The sequence below is a fragment of the Humulus lupulus genome, chromosome 1 (assembly GCF_963169125.1).
Source record: "Humulus lupulus chromosome 1, drHumLupu1.1, whole genome shotgun sequence".
NCBI classification, from domain to species: domain Eukaryota; kingdom Viridiplantae; phylum Streptophyta; class Magnoliopsida; order Rosales; family Cannabaceae; genus Humulus; species Humulus lupulus.
Genome location: NC_084793.1, coordinates 268,263,496 through 268,277,662, shown reverse-complemented (window position 1 = coordinate 268,277,662; position 14,167 = coordinate 268,263,496).

The window sequence follows — 14,167 nt, the reverse complement described above, 5'->3', positions numbered from 1 at the left end:
AAAATTAAAACCCGGGCAGTTAACGATGACCGTCCGAGGTGGAAATGAGGAATCTCAGGAACTCGTGCCTAGTCCTGAGATTGAAAAACCTCAGAGCGCCGAAGGGGAAAATATCATCTTAGGGGATGATATCGACCCCAGGATAGGCGAGGATAAATCTGAGCTCCAAGCTATCGAAGAGCTCGAGGAGGTAAATATCGATCCACGGAATCCCTCGCGGATGGTAAAGCTCGGGAAAAATCTATGTGGCGAGAGGAAGGCGGAGTTAATTAAGTTCCTGCAGGAAAACCTGGAGGTGTTTGCATGGTCTCATGAGGACATGGTGGGGATTAGTCTGAGCGTCATCATGCACACCCTCCATTTGGATAAAAGCGTGCCTGCGAAATCCCAGAGACAGAGGCGCCTAGTAACAACCCGAGTTGAAGCCCTAGAAGAGGAAGTAGCCCGGCTATTAAAGTGTGGCTTCATCCACGAAGCTAAGTTCCCAGTCTGGGTCACCAATCCCGTGTTGGTCCTGAATCCCAACGGGAAATGGCGGACCTGCATCGACTTCTCCCACCTGAACAAAGCTTGCCCCAAAGACTGTTTCACCTTACCAAGGATCGACCAGTTTGTAGATGCCACGGCGGGGCACGAGCTCATGTCCTTTATGGATACTCGGGCTATAATCAGATTGCCATGAATCCAGCAGACCAGGAACACACTAGCTTCATGACCCCAACTAACATTTATTGTTACAAGGTCATGCCGTTCGGGCTGAAGAACGCCGGGGCTACATACCAGAGGTTGGTAAACAGGATGTTTGCCAACCAGATCGGGAAGAACATGGAAGTGTACGTTGACGACATGCTGGTCAAGTCAAAAACTGCCGATAACCATGTTTCCGACCTAGAAGAATGTTTTAAGATACTGAGAGAATATGGCATGAGGCTTAACCCGCAGAAGTGCACTTTCGGGGTCGCATCAGGGAAATTCCTTGGTTTCATTGTCAATACCAGAGGAATCAAGGAAAACCCCAACAAGATCAGGTCGTTGCTCGAGCTGCCCTTACCTTGGTCGCGAAAAGACGTTCAAGGCTTGACAGGAAGGGTGGCGGCCCTTAATTAGTTTATTTCTAAGTCTACCGACAAGTGTCTGCCATTCTACAACCTGCACCGGGGGAATAAGAAGTTCGAGTGGACTGAGGAGTGCGAAAATGCCTTCCTCGACTTGAAAGCACATTTAGCCGAACCACCCATATTGTCCAAACCAACGGTAGGAGAGCTTCTTTTCCTTTACCTAGCCATCACTAAAGATGCAGCTAGTGCCGTGTTAGTCCGAGAAGAAGACCAGTCCCACTCAATACATGTCATAACCAATCAACCTTTAAGGCAGGTTTTGCAAAAACCTGAAGCATCGGGACGTCTGCTGAAGTGGGCTATTGAGCTTAGCTAGTTTGAGATTTTGTACACTCCGCGAACTGCAATAAAAAGCCAGGCCCTGGCTGATTTTGTAGCAGAATGCACAAGATTCCAAGAAGATCCTGTGGAAGATACATCCCAGGCCTCCTTAGTCCAGGCCTCATGGAAGGTCTTCGTAGATGGCTCATCTAACGAGAATGGCTCTGGGGCTGGAATCATTTTGATATCCCCAGAAGGACATAGGTTCCACTAGGCGTTGAGATTCGGATTCAAGGCATCCAACAACGAGGCTGAATGCGAAGCTTTACTGGCCGGGCTAAGGGTGGCCCAGGAGCTGAAGGCCAGCTCCGTTCAGTGTTACAACGATTCCCAGCTCGTGGTAAACCAGGTGCTAGGTGAGTACCAAGCACGGGGAGCCAAGATGGCTGCTTACCTGGCCAAGTTAAAAGTTGAGCTATCCGCATTTGAATGGGGCTCAATCGAGCAGATACCTCGGGAGCAGAATGACAATGCAGATGCCCTCGCAAAGCTCGCTACCTCCGGGGAGGCGGAGACTTTGGGGTTAGTACCAGTAGAATTCTTGGAGAAACCAAGCATAGAAGAAGTCGGGGCGGAGGTCGAATATCTCACAGCAGGAAAGTTACCTGAAGAGTGTAATGACGCAAGGCGGGTACTTTACCAGGCTCCAAGGTATACAGTGGTAGATGGGATGTTATACCGGCGGGGCACTCTTTACCCCTCCTGCGATGTGTTCTTCCAAGCGAAGTAAAGACCATTTTGCAGGAAGTGCACGAAGGTTTTTGTGGAGATCACAATGGGGGGCAAAGCTTGGCCCTAAAGATCTTAAGGCAAGGATATTACTGGCCCACTCTGTCGAAGGACTCGATCTCTTACGTCAAAAAATGTGACAAGTTCCAGCGATTCGCCATGGTTGCCCGAGCTCCCCCAGTCGAGCTGAAGATGATCTCATCCCCGTGGCCATTTGCGGTCTGGGGAATCGACTTGGTTGGCACCCTCCCTACTGGAAAGGGAGGAGTCCGTTATGTGGTGGTGGCTATTGAATACTTCACCAAATGGGCAGAAGCAGAGCCCTTGGCAACAATCACTTCGAAAAGAGTCCTCGACTTCGTGGTAAAAAACATTATCTGCTGATTTGGGCTGCCAAAGAAGATCGTATCAGACAATGTAACGCAGTTCAACAGCGATCTCTTCACCGAATTCTGTGAGAGGCACGGAATTGTAAAAAGCTTCTCCTCCGTGGCCTATCCCCAGGCAAATGGGCAGGTCAAGGCCATCAATAAGACACTAAAGGCGAGCCTTAAGAAAATACTGGACGAAGCCAAGGGAGTTTGGCCAGAACAGCTCCCCCAGGTACTGTGGGCATACCGGACCTCGCATCGAACGCCGACAGGTCATACTCCTTTCTCCCTAGCCTTCGGGAGTGAGGCAGTCCTTCTTGTCGATGTAAAGGTAGCCTCGCATAGAGTCCAAGCATATGACCAGGACCGTAATCACGAATTGCTCTGCGCGTCCCTCGACCTGATTGATGAAAGACGAGAAGATTCACAGCTACAGCTCGCGCACTATCAGCAAAAGATCACTCGTTATTTCAACTCAAAGATCAGAAAACGTGCCTTTAGCATTGGCAACCTGGTCCTCAGAAGAACATTCTTAGCCAGTAAAGATCCCCAAGACGGAGTACTAGGACTGAACTAGGAATGACCATACCAAATAATTGAGGTCATAAAAGAAGGAACCTACAAGTTAGCTCGGCTTAGTGGAGAAGCAGTCCCACGAACTTGGAACGCTATCCATTTGAAGAAATATTATCAATAATACCGTTTTAAGGCTTAACCAGAAAGGCCAGCTTTTGTTTATTAAGTAATGAGAATTAAATCTTTTTCCATTATTGTGTATATTTGTGGATGTAATCTCAAGTAACCACGAAAGACCATTTCCTAATTACTTGGGGGGCATATGGTGCCTGGATATAACCAGGTCATCTTAAAGACTTAGAAGTTAATTTAAATCGATTGATTGGTGTTTTTCTTAAAAAGAACGAGATATTGATAAAGGATTAACGCGAACTAAGTCGTATCCTGGATACAACCAGGTCGTCCTAAAACTTAGAAGTTAATTCAAATTGATTGATCGATGTTTTTCTTAAAAAGCACGAGATATTGATAAAGGATTAACGGAAACTAAGTTTCCAAATTAACGTCTTGGATGTAACCCGGTCCTAAAACTTTGAAGTTAATTCAAATTGATTGATCGATGTTTTTCTTAAAAAGCACGAGACATTGATAAAGGATTAACGCGAACTAAGTTTTCAAATTAACGTCCTGGATGTAACCAGGTCCTAAAATTTAGAAGTTAATTCAAATTGATTGATCGGTGTTTTTCTTAAAAAGCACGAGATATTGATAAAGGATTAACGCGAACTAAGTTTTTAAATTAACGTCCTGGATGTAACCAGGTCCTAAAACTTAGAAGTTAATTAAAATTGATTGATCGGTGTTTTTCTTAAAAAGCACGAGATATTGATAAAGGATTAACGCGAACTAAGTTTTCAAATTAATGTCCTAGATGTAACCAGGTCCTAAAACATAGAAGTTAATTCAAATTGATTGATCGATGTTTTTCTTAAAAAGCACGAGATATTGATAAAGGATTAACACGAACTAAGTTTTCAAATTAACGTCCTAGATGCAACCAGGACTTAACTCTTAGAAGTTGGTTCAAGTTGATTAACAGATGTTTTTAGAAAAGCATAAGATGTCAATCACAACACCAACAGAAACTAAAGAGTTTCCAAATGCATAGAAGAGAAATGAGATAGAGGCAAAAGGATGTAAATCAATTAAAAATAAGGTTGAAAAAACCAATTGTCTCGAGGTTGAAAAACCTCATAATATAAAGTTATAAAAAAAAATTGTGTGCAAAGGATAAAAAGAAGAGGAGAAAGCTCCTAGGCCCCGCCAGGTCGCTCTGTTGAAGACACCACCTCGCCATCCTGTTCGGTCGCGGCTGGAGTTTCCCCGGTCTCGGAGGGCGCCTTTTGTTGGAGGCGAGCTTTGAACTTCCCAAGGAAGGACTCCCACGCTTCCGTCCCCAAGAAGGAAAAGTCACCATCTGGGTTGAAGGCCCAGCAATGGTACAGCATGTTCTCCATGGAGGTGGTGGAGGTCGCCTTCTCTGCCGCAAGCGTAGCCTTCTCCACCGCAAGCACGACCTTAGCTTCTTCAAGTTCCACCCTCGCAATGTCCAGGGCGACCTTGGTGGACTCAGCCTCTAACAGCTTAGGTCGAGACGCGTCCAGCTCAGCCCGCGCGGTTGCCAGGGCGTCTTTGGCGTCCTGTTCCTGCTTCCGGGCAGTCGCGAGGGCGGCCAGGGCAGTCTGATGCTCGCTCCTCATCTCCTCGAGCCTGGCCCTAGATCGGGATATGCTCCGGTGAAGAGCCAAAGCACCCTGCAAGACCAAAAGATAATAAGGCAACTGCCATAGAAAAAAAAACATATAATGCATACAAACAAGGAGGACCAGTAGCAAGGCCAACTTACCATGAGAGTCATCCCCAGCGAGGAATCCATCACATTCTTTGGGCTCCTTGTCTTGATCTCCCGCAGGTCCCTCACGGAGGCATTGTAATAGTGGTCCACGGTGTAGCTCCCTGTCTCGTAGACCGTCCCCCGAAAGACATCGGGGATCTTCTTCAAGGCCCGGGGATTCACCGGGACGTGCACCTCGGGGGGCGTAGTTAGCGAGGTCCTAGCGGTTGCCTCCTTTTCCCGAGCAAGGACGGGAGGTCGCGGTGGAGGTGGAGCCATCTCCTTTGCGGCAGGAGGGGGTGGAAGCACCTTTTCGGAAGGGCCTGAGTTTTTCCCCTTAGTCGGGGACTTAGAGGATGCCCCAATGGCCTGCTTCATCAACCGAAGCCTCTTCACCAAAGGACCTGAGGGAGGATTTCCCCCCGGGAACATGGTCCGTAAGCCGTCATCCCCGGCGTGCGACATCTCTGTTAAAACAAAGACAAAGCATTAATATACATGTAAAAATACAGGTACAAAACAACAAAAATAAAAGGGAAAACAGAGCTCAAGTATGTATTGAAAGAGGTCCTACCCTCCGAGCTAGAGGAGGAATCTATGGTCATGACCTCCAGCCCTGGAGCTTCAGTAGGGGAGTCTAAGATAACGACTTCGCGGGCTGGGAGAGGCTCTAGGTCCGGATCTGCCTCGGGACTGGACTCTTCTACGTACTGCCTAAGACCCGGAGCCATTACACCCTTTAGGAGGGAGGGCCACGACCTAACATTGGTCCCATATTCCTCAAAGAAGGCCAACCTAAAGGCTAGGGTGTTGTCTACTACTACCGTTCCCCTAGGGCGACCCATTTTGTTACGCAGCACGAGCTGGTAAATGCACTGGAGTAAAGTAATGTTGCGGTCTGGGTCTGTTCGGTGGTGGTGGACGATTTGGTCAGGATTAAACCTAGCAAGCCTTAAGTTTGCAGTGGCCCTATCTAAATCCCTAAACAGATAAGGATTACCTTGGCCGGAGGGGCCGGCTGCTGCCCTGGACTGGGCCCTCTCCACGTTCGCTTCTTGGGCGACCTCCAAAGCCCGCCTCCGTCGCACGAGGGGCACCTCGTCCTCCTCGTCCTCTTCCTCTCCTGCAGCCTCCTCCTGGGGGATGGGTGCCATCTCGCGAGCAAGAGGGAGACCCCGCGGTCTCCTCAAGGCCAAAGTCTGGCCCGGAGAGATTAGCTTGCACGCCAGAATCGTCTCGTTGGACACGAGCTGGCGATAATCCTTTTCGCCCGGGGGCAGCCCCACCAAGGTCTCGTATTGACCCCCAAGGGTCACAGACTTGGCTGTCCTCGCGAAAATGGTTACATGATTGTTTCTAAGTCAGGAACGAGTAAAAGAGGCTAATCGACAAATTAACTTTCAGAGCTGAGAATAGAAGGTACTTACAAGGGCGGTTGAAATAGTGGTGTTCGCAGTTGCAAAACCCTTGGACATAAAGAGCTGGTCTTTAAAGTCGTTGGGGTGGTTGGGCAGCTCGATGACCGCAGCTGAATTTGGAAAATGAGTCAGATAGTAGAACCCGTCGCCTCCCCCCCCCCCCCGCTGCTCCGGGCTGGCCTTGAGGCAGAAAAAGTAGAGGATGTCCACCGGCGTGGGGACCTCCCATTCCTGCTTCAGGAATAAGTATTTTAGCCCCGCTAACAGACGGTATGAGTTAGGGGGGAGCTGGAAAGGATCCAGCTTCACGTAATTTAGAAAATCCACGAAGTACTAGTCCAATGGGAGGAACGCCTTAGCCTTGAAGTGCTCATCGCTCCAGGCTGCGTATTCCTCGTCGAGTGGCGCGCAGCTCCACTCACCTTCAAGGGGAGGTCGGGCATCCAGGGCGCCCCTCCCACATGCGTGTTTAGGCACCCACGACTAGGTTGGGTCGTGCGGCCCATTATCCCCCTTACTTATCGATTAGACCACACTTCATTTGTCAGGTTTTAGGAATTAATCATGAATGTCACAGAAGTGACATGATGGGTAAGAAGGTCATGGGATGACCTCCCTTGCCAACCCCCAGGTGCCCTCTCCCTATAAATAGGGAGACCCTGGGAGTTGCAAGGGGTTGGATTCTATTTTGTAAAGAAATACCCTGTAAAAGAATATCAGAAAGATAGCAATAATATTGGCTGGTGGACTAGAAGGATTTTAACCTTTGAACCACCTAAAAAAGTATTCGTGTCACCATTTTACTCTCAGATCATTAATCTACTACGGTTCATTACTTAGCACTAATCCCACTCTTTATTCTATTAATTATCTGTTGCCGAAGAATCGCGTCAACACTAATAATCCAAACATTTAAAGTTCTAACATTGGCAACAACATTGCCTATTGAAGCTATGTTTAGAAATTTAAATAGCAAGTCACAACAATTTTTAAATTTTACATATATATATAATTAATAACATTATATAAAATAACAAAATAAATAAAAAATATAACACAAATATACTGAAAAATAATTATTAAATTCGGAATAATATAAAAAAAAATTAACGCAAACAAAGTTTTAAGGTAACAAACATTATTTGATGCTCAAAATAACCTCTAAATCAATATTAGCAACTCTAAAACCTATATATAATCAACACATTATATCTATAAAAAAATCTAAAAATAATATTGAAAATAAAAAAAATAATACAAACAAAGATTTAGTGATTCATACCTTTTTTGAAGCTCAAGAACACATTTTAATGTAAGAAAACCAGTCAAAGTCCAATAACAATACCCATGTTTGAACCCTAAAATTACCCACACCCAAAATCTTTATTTTCTCCCTCAAAAATAAAATGGAACTAATATTTATGTTTTTAAATAAGAAAAATGGTTTCAAATGGTAAAAAAAATATAAAAAAAGGGTATATTTAGTGAAACCCTCGTGGAAGTACGACAACAATGGAGGTTTTCTAGGTTTGGCGTTTGAGATTTTAGTTTCAGAGAGACGAATGAGGTGCGAGAGCTATATATTAAGGGTACTCTTTTACTTTGTTTCTTATAAGAACCGAAGTAGAAAGGGTACTTTCTACTTCGGTTCTTATAAGAACCGAAGTAAAAGCCTTCAGGGCCACGTTTGGTTTGCTCCACTTTTCACTTTGGTTTTTTCATAAAACCGAAGTGAATAGCCCAAATATAGTGTGCAAACCAAACATGACCCTTGTCTATTTTCTATTTTAACTTCGTTTTTTTAAGAAACCGAAGTAATAGACTATTTTTGTGTACTACCATTCCCAAAAGCGAAGTAAAAACCCATTGAAAGACTTTTACTTCAGTTTTTTTTTATATTCTATGTGTAAAAAACGAAGTAAAAGCCTATATTTCTAGTAGTCAGTATTTATGTTGTATGTTGATTTCCCTTGTAATGCAACAAAGTTTATGGATTTTTCTTCTTCATATATGTCTTTCATCTTTAATATCTTATATTTTGGATTGTTAGATAATATTGCACTTTGTTCTTCATTTTGAAAAACATAATATTCTTTGTGTAAGATGTGTCACTAAATTGTACACATCCAATGTTTAGAATGAAAATATTATGTTTTTCCTTATAAATAATGTTATTTGATTTTTTGTTGTGTCATTAGGTTGATTTACATTAAATACTTTGAAATTATATTTTTTTTGTAAAGTGAAGAAAAATCCTATCTTTTTAGAAATAATTTGTGCTTAAAATTATAAATCTATTTGGAAAATGATAGTTTGACTTATTTTAACTGTAACGTCCTACGTTTTTCGGTACCTTTAAACGACTTGGGTCGGGATTTTTCCCCCGGGTTAAGAATATTATTTTAAATAATATTATATTTTGTTTGTAAGTATTCCATGAGTTATTTCTAGCCAAAATATGAATTTTGTGATTTTAAAAGTCAAGATAAGACTTTCGGTCCTTGACCGACACAAAAACCCTGATCGGGTAAAAAATCTCGGAAAATAAAATGAAAACTCATGGAAATTATATTTTGGGCATAAAATACATTCATAAAAGTTAAAGTTTGGTCAAAAATAATAAACCTAAAAGAAAATGGAAATTTTAGGGCATTTTGTGTTAAATGCCTAATTTTACCGAAATAGGGAATTTTATTCCATGAATGGACCTTAAGTTAAATTTTATTATGTGATTAATTAAATTAAATGTGAGAGACATTTAATTTAATTAATTAATGTTATGTTTGGTGATTAAAACTTAATAAAAGTGAAAAAGGTGTCAAAAGCCAATTTGGACTTTTCTTCTTATGAAACCTTTATTAACCTTTATTAAAAAAAAAAAAAAAAAAATGAAATGATCATATATGGCAAAGGGTTGGCCGGCCATGTGGTGTTTAGGTGGTGTGAACCCAACTTAATAAAGATAAAATCTCATTTTAACTAAGTCAAGTCAAGTGGGCAAGTGGGAGGAAAACACTTGAGTGTTTTTGAGATAAATTAGATAGTATATAACTCTTCCATCCCTCCCCAACCGACCACACCACCCTCTCTCATTCACTCATCTGATTTTTTAAGACCTTTCAAAGTGTTCTCTCCATTTTTCAAGCCCAAGAACACCAAGGAAACTTTGAGGCTAAGTCTTGGTCTAGGAAGTATTTTACCTAAGGTAAACTTTCACTAATCTAGGTTTTTGTAAAGTTTTAAGCATAGAGTTTCAAATAGCTAATTGACTATGTTGTTGGGGGAAGTTTGTTAGGGTTTTTGAAAGGTTTTGAAGGAGTCAAAGCTTATAGGAAGGTCCAAACCTTAAGCAAGAACACCAAAGAGGTAAAAAGTTTACTTTTGATGAGTTTGTTGTAGGGTTTTTAGTTTTAAGCATTATTTTGTATATCTAATGCTTAGAGTTTCTTGTTGATGATGTAATAAGGTTATGGTAGTTGTTTAATAATTTTTATGATGCATGTGTATTGATTTTTGAAAATGGGAACCAAAACCCCCAAGGGTTTTGTAGGATACCCTAAAACAAAACATGTTTTAAGCTGTGACTTCCAAGGGGTCAAGCAGCCACTGTATATTGTTTTTGTAAAATTAAATTGTACTGTGATGTTGTTGAGATTGATTACATAAAATTAAGCTTTTGAAACACTAAAAAATGTTTAGAAATGAGTAAGTTATGATATTTCAAAGTTTAGGTAAAAAACGGTTTTTTTTCGTATTCTTATTTTCGGAACCAAATTTGGACAGCCACTGTATAGGGCAAATGAACCCAGTTTTTTCTAAAATTTTGTGGACATATTTCTGGCATAACCTATTAGTCCACTGTAAAATTTGGTAAGAAAATATTAAACGGTTTGAAAGTTATTAACTGTCAAAGTTTGGAAAAAAATAAGGACTTGAAAATAAGGTCATTTTTACCTCATTGTTGGAAAATGATTTCACCAATCAAAAATGCTCATTTTGACCTAAGATTTTACAAAGACCTAAATGGCATAACAAAAATGGAATTGGGAAATTTTGGAAACAATTGGGTTAGTAAATTTCAAGTTATGAACTAACGAAGTATGTAGTTAAAAATGAGATTTTGGAACATAAGGTAAAAAGTAAAAATTTTCTTATTTCAAGATATAAATTGGTAAGTCTTGAAATCATATTTTCACTAAAATTATCCCTTTGAGTTTAAATGAATTATTTTTATTAAAGAGTTTTTATTCTTTCTAAAAATAAGAGATTTAATTTATTAATAGTTAATAAATTAAAAGAGGTTTTAAAACCCTATATTTTGATAAAATAATTAAATAAATTATTTTCCTAGTAAGTAAAATTGATTAATTGCTTTTGGAAAATTAATTAGTCAAGATGAGAAATTTATAACGGTTTTCCTAATTAAGACAAATTAGGCAATTTTCTTAAAACAGTTTTTAGATATTAAAACCTTAAGAAAAATAAAAGGAAAATTTAAAGAGTTTATTTTCTTTAAAAATAATTAAGGAATTTATTTGTATTTTCTGGATATAATACCGGCTAAAATCTTACATATTTTAACCGACTAGTCGAAAGTGCGGGTTAATGGCGATACCTTGAAAGAATAAGATTTTTAGCGGATTGTGGGAAATACCATTGTGATACCTGAGCCTAGGTATCGAGACCTTAGGATAGGTCTCCCCGAGACTTAGGGTTTAGTCTCGAATATTTTGTATAACTTTCCTTAATAGGTTTAAAACCAAATAAGGATTATAAATCCTTACAAATGACTTTTATTAAAATGACCAAACTGCCCAAAATAATAATAATGAATTATTAGTGCCATAATTAATCCGAGTATACTGTATGGATAACTACAGTATTGGCTAAGCGTAACTGGACTGAACGTTGGAGGGTGAAAACTTGCTGAGCGCTAAGGACTCCAAGTAAGTCAACTTATATTGTATGGCTGCAACATGAAATGATTATTGTCTTGTATGTTAGTATAGGGATACATGCACATATATAGGTTGTCATAGAAAGTTGCTTAGAGACGTTAGTCTAGTGAGTGCTGATTTAGAAAATATGAACGGTAGAAGTCCGTCATATCCTAGACGGTTGATCCCCGTCACACTGCTTGATTTTATTTATGTCCGGTTCATTACCGCGACGAGTGGCCATGAGATGAGGATAAGCTGGTTAAACCTAGGGGCGCCAAGATAAATGGGACCTAGGGGCCCTCATGCTTACTTAATCATTGGACGGTTAGAATCCGAGCAAGTGCTCTGATAAGTTATTCCCGGATAGCAGCCGTGAATATTGGCCATTCCGTGAGAGTGCCTAGAGATACTAGGGGTTGCCAAGATAGAGTGAGGTTGAACACCATAGGGGCAGCTGCTCACCAGCACCACTGATTAACATAGAAGTCTCCGTAAAACCGTGTAAATTGGATTACGCTCTTGGATAAGTAGCGATGGCCTAGGTAACACGATAGTTACCCTTGATGAGAATATTTATTGGCTAGATCTTAGTGTGGAGACTCGGTTCTCTTTTATAGATTAGCAATTATGTTGGAGGGCGCGTTACGTCTGAATTGTTGGAAATTGTCGAGCGTTGGTCTCGAATTATATGGTGATATAATATATCTGCTTGCTCTGGGATTTTCTGAGTGCAGGGATATAATTGTTGATAAGATATAGTTGTGATATAATATATCTGCTTGCTCTGGGATTTTCTGAGTGCAGGGATATATTTGTTGATAAGATATAGTTGTGATATAATATATCTGCTTGTTCTGGGATTTTCTGAGTGCAGGGATATATTTGTTGATAAGATATAGTTGTGATATAATATATCTGCTTGTTCTGGGATTTTCTGAGTGCAGGATTTTTATCTAGATATGAATTAATTTATCCTTGGTTATCAGGCATGACCGTAAGTTTGCCAGGACGCTTTAGCGTTCTTAAAATTGATTGTGTAGGGTCCGGAACCCTAATTCTCTTCATGCTTTGTTTGAAAGTTGATCTTACTAAGCGTTTTCGCTTACCTAGTTGTTTCATGTTGTAGGTAAGAGCAAGGGCAAGGCAGAGCAGTGAGCGCTGGAGTCTTCCTTGCAAATGTACATGTGGACCGACCTTTTGGGAAGCCTTTTTATTTTTGGAAATGTTTTGTAATTTTCCTAAACTAGGCTCACTCTAATCTTTATAAAACATGTTTGTAACTAAATGTTAAGTATGGCCATACGACTTTTTAAAAAGTTTTTTTTTCTATGGGTTTTTGAGACATTTTGTTAAATGAAAACATTTATATTTCCGCATTATTGAGTCTTGAAAATCCGGGTCGTTACAGTTGGTATCAGAGCTCGAGTTGAGCCAGTTCTGTAGACAACCCACATGTACATTTCGCAAAGATAGACCGGCACTCACTGTAAGTACTGTTTCTTCCTGTAGTGTATTGTTTTCTTTTTATTTACCTAAATTTTTATAAATTGTAGGTTAGTAAGAAAATGGCTGGCGAACCAGAAGTGATGAATCCCATCGTAATCGACCCTCCTATGGTGTATGACAATTGGCAGAGAGTCCAAATTTTCCGTGCCTTCACCAGCATAGCGCCTACCGTGTTCAACGGAGAGGTCCATTCCAATGAAGTCTGGGCATGGACTTACTCGTTGGACACCATTTTTGAGAACATAGGTACCCCCTATAGGTTCAGGGTGGAGTTGGCAAGTTTATACCTCAGAGGCTCAGCTTTTCTATGGTACCAGGAGAGGTACATGAGGCCAGCCATCCCTTACTGGAATACCTTTAGGGCATCCATAGAGATGACCGTTGGACCTCGAGGTAGGATGTCAAGGTGGCATATAGACCTCCACGAGCTCCGGGCTGCGCAGAATGCCCGTGCACATGCGATAGAGGTAGCACAACGACAAGCCGTAGCAAACCCCATGGTAGTTGAGAACCTGCCAGCGGAGGAAGTGGTGAATGACGAACTCGGCGACGGGGAAATTTCTGATGAGGAGCCGATGGACCAAGATCAGGAAGATCCCGAGGAGGACCCTGAGGAAGATCCCGAGGAGGACCCTGAGGAAGATCCCGTAGAAGATTCTGAGGAAGATCCCGAGGAAGATCCCGAGGAGGATTCTGAGGATGGTTCTGATATGGCCGTAGACAGCGACTCCGACTAGGTGTTAGGAGTTGCATGGGTGTTAGAAGCCCACTTACTTTTTGAATATGTACCTACCTTGTATATGATTAAGGAAATTAGTAACTGGTCTAGAAGGGTTATAAGTCCATTTTTTTAGGGCTAATTTTGTAAATCCCTTAGACTGGTCGACCCAAACTTGAAACGTTGTTGTATATGGTATAGGTTATGAAATGAAGTTGCTAACTTTCGTTAAAAAGTGTTGATTTCTTGTTGTGCTTGATATGCTTGGCGTGTTTAATTAGGTTGATTGACTATCTGTGTCAATAACTAACTTCTCGTCCTTATGCACTTAGGAGCTTTTGTTTTGAAAGCAAACAAATGGCAAGGACAAGAGCTCAAAGAGGAAGGGGTGCTGCTGGCCGAGGCCAGGCCACACCTGCTGATAGAGCTCAGAACGCGCCTGCCGCTAGAGCTCCAAACCAAGCTGATAGAGTTCGTGAGATAGCCGAGCAGATGAACAATCTGCAAAGGCTAGTGGAGACGCAGGGAGCTCAAATAGAAAGAGCGCAAAAGAGACAGGAGGACGCTGATGCCCTCCAAGCTGAAAGATTTAACACCCTTCTGGGACGACTCCCCATGCCACCCAACAATTCTCAG